We start from the raw sequence: 2,898 nt of genomic DNA, 5'->3' as shown, positions 1-2,898 counted from the left end.
AAATAAAATAAGAAAAATCTAGTTATTTCCATGCAGTGTCCAGAAAAAGGTGTTGTTCAGCTTGTAGGGCAGCACAACTGCTTCCACCCACCTCCATCATCATCATCATATGAAATAACTTTTTGTCACAACAAAAAATAGTGGCTGGTAAAATATTTGAGTGGCCGGTAAAACATTTTGTCGGCTGGTGGACAAAATTTTTAATTTCCACCCCTGTCTACAACTGATTACATTTGAAGTCAATCCAATTGAAGATGGCTGCCACAGCTAATCAAAAGTAGCCAGAACTCAATTTTACACATTTTTAGCTAAAAAATTGAAGTGGTAGTAGCTGAGAGTAATTCACAACACAGTGCAATGTCTCATTATGTCACATGATAGCACATCACATTATTTTCCATTGTTTGACCAAAAAAGCTATAACTCTGCCATTTCTTATCATAAGTTGATCTTAGACTTAATCACTCATGGAATGAGAAAGTGCAGTCGTGCACGGAGGAGTTTGTCTGTCAGAAATGTTGGGGGTCTAGTTTGGCGGGGGCCTGGGGTCTCTGATGGTGTCGTGGGAAGGCTGCCAATAGGTTGCTGCCCCCTTGGTGTGGGGTTGATTGTGTGGGTGCTCGGGCCATGTCCCAGAGTGGTGGGCTCCCGCTGGGTGATCTATGGGTCCCGGGCTGGTGGGCCCAGCGTAGCCCCCTCTACACCAAACCCCCTCAACACCTCTTGGGGATTTGGTTCACCATGGAGGATGGGTCTCTGCCCTTTCATCTTGGTCCTTCTGGGTCCGTCTGCAGTGGTAGACTGGTGCCTGCCTGGTGTGTTGGGGGCCTCTCCCACTTTGTGCTGGGCAGTTTCTCCGCCAGGGGGGCTGGTGCAAGTGCCAGGCCATTGGGAAGCTGGGTCCCAGGCTTGACCCGCAAAGCAGGAGGTGGTGGCATGATTCGGTTAGGGGCAGCTGGTGCCCTGCGTCTCTCCTCGTACCTCTTTGTCCTGGGGGCTGCTGACCCTGGGCTTCACCGACGACCTGCCTTTATGCAGACTCGCGGCTGCCTAGGGGTGGTGCCGGGTGTCTGTTTGCCTGGGACTGCTGTTGCCTTCTGGAGCTGGATCCACCTGTCCTTTCTGCTCTTGGGCACTGTAGATGGCGGGCCTTCTACTGTTCTTGGTACTCTTTTAACTCTGCATCTCCAAGTTGCTTGCTATCACATGCACACCCACATAACATGAGCACACCTTTTATTTATTTGTTTATATTATTTTATTTCTTCTTTTTCCTACACAGTCAGTCTTTCACCTACACATAGACACACATGCACACACACAACCTTCATGCACTAATTCACAAACAACCCTGATGGTTGAAGGTCATACAAACAGGTTGCTATTCAGGGTTTCCCCCAGCATATCATAAGCCTGGCGGGCCGCCAGGCTTTGGTGACCCTGTTTATTAAAAATATGTCATTTTTTTATTCACCTTTTTTCCCACCTGCACCCCCAAAACCGCTACCTTCATCTACCTCACTGCGCGAGGGTACGCACGCCAACAGTGACGCAATCACGCTTGTTACCGGCCACCGTAGACATTGTTTACATAAACACCTCGAAGACTGGCGCTGTCTGTTGGAGCTGACGAGTCAGCGCGGCCGCCATCTTGGCCTGGTCCTTCACGTGCCCACCAGTTCATTTCTTTGTACTGAAGAAGCTCTATGTCCAACTAAAATAATCAGAACTCTCTGAATCTTTACCCGATTTTCACAAAGTTTGGTTTGCTGCAAACAGCAGAGATGTGGTTATGATGCAGGACCCTTTCACACATTAAAAATACGTACTTTCATGCTAAAATACTTTGTTTTATGCTATTTAACAAAGACAGACATATAGTATGGCATATTAATAGATGTATATTTTAATGCATTTCATATTTTAATAAAGAAACAAGTTTGATTGTTCATTCAAATTTGTTTCACTCTCTTACACACATATACACACACAATCCTGAGCCTTCTGTATACACCACATCCATAATTTCTTTAGATTTTTCTGTGCTATGTATGCACACACACATGCAGTTTTTTTAAAGGCCTGGAAAAGTAATCTTTGAAAACTCCAGGTCATTCCAGGGTCTCACACTGCCCTGCTTTAACTGGGGCTGGAGAGCTGAGGTCCACTGGAAGCTCTCTGCAGCTTTGCTTCAGGTTTCTGTGTCCTAAAATATAAGACACATAATAGTTAAAAATAATTTAATTGAAAACAACTTGAAAAGGTTTTAGTATCCCACAGTGTATTGGAATACACACACAATACATCGTTAATTCTTAAACATGTAGAAAGAACTAACAGGTAAAAACAGGTTTAACAAAGTGTGATATTAATTTTAGGTTTACACATGAATCATAGACATTTCTGTTAACATGTACAGTAAAAAAAACACCTTACTGGAGATGAGATGGGAAGCTGAAGACAGATGGGGTCACATCATCTCTAAGCTGGTCCTGTTAAAGTCCTCTGGTTTGAAATGTCCATTACAGAGCTGAGACGACTGTAGAACGAATGATACACGGATTTCACTGTGTGTTGGTGCTTTGTTTGCACTTTTTCATTTATGTTAATTTAATTTATTTGCAAATGTGACTTAAAATAGGTGCAATCAATTATTTATCATTATTATTCATCCATCCATCCATTCTCTTCCGCTTATCCGAGGTCGAGTCGCGGGGGTAGCAGCCTAAGCAGGGAGACCCAGACTTCCCTCACTATAAACAGTGTTAGTGCTGCACTGCTTTCCTCTCCTGAGACGCCGTATGGTGGACCAGAATCGCATCGAAGCCATACAGAAGTCTTTTTCCATGGCCTCTCCAAACTCCTCCCATGCCCGAGTTTTTGCCTCAGCAACCACCC

Source organism: Kryptolebias marmoratus, linkage group LG2 (genome assembly GCF_001649575.2).
Source record: "Kryptolebias marmoratus isolate JLee-2015 linkage group LG2, ASM164957v2, whole genome shotgun sequence".
Taxonomy (NCBI): Eukaryota; Metazoa; Chordata; class Actinopteri; order Cyprinodontiformes; family Rivulidae; genus Kryptolebias; species Kryptolebias marmoratus.
This window is presented reverse-complemented; position numbering follows the sequence as displayed.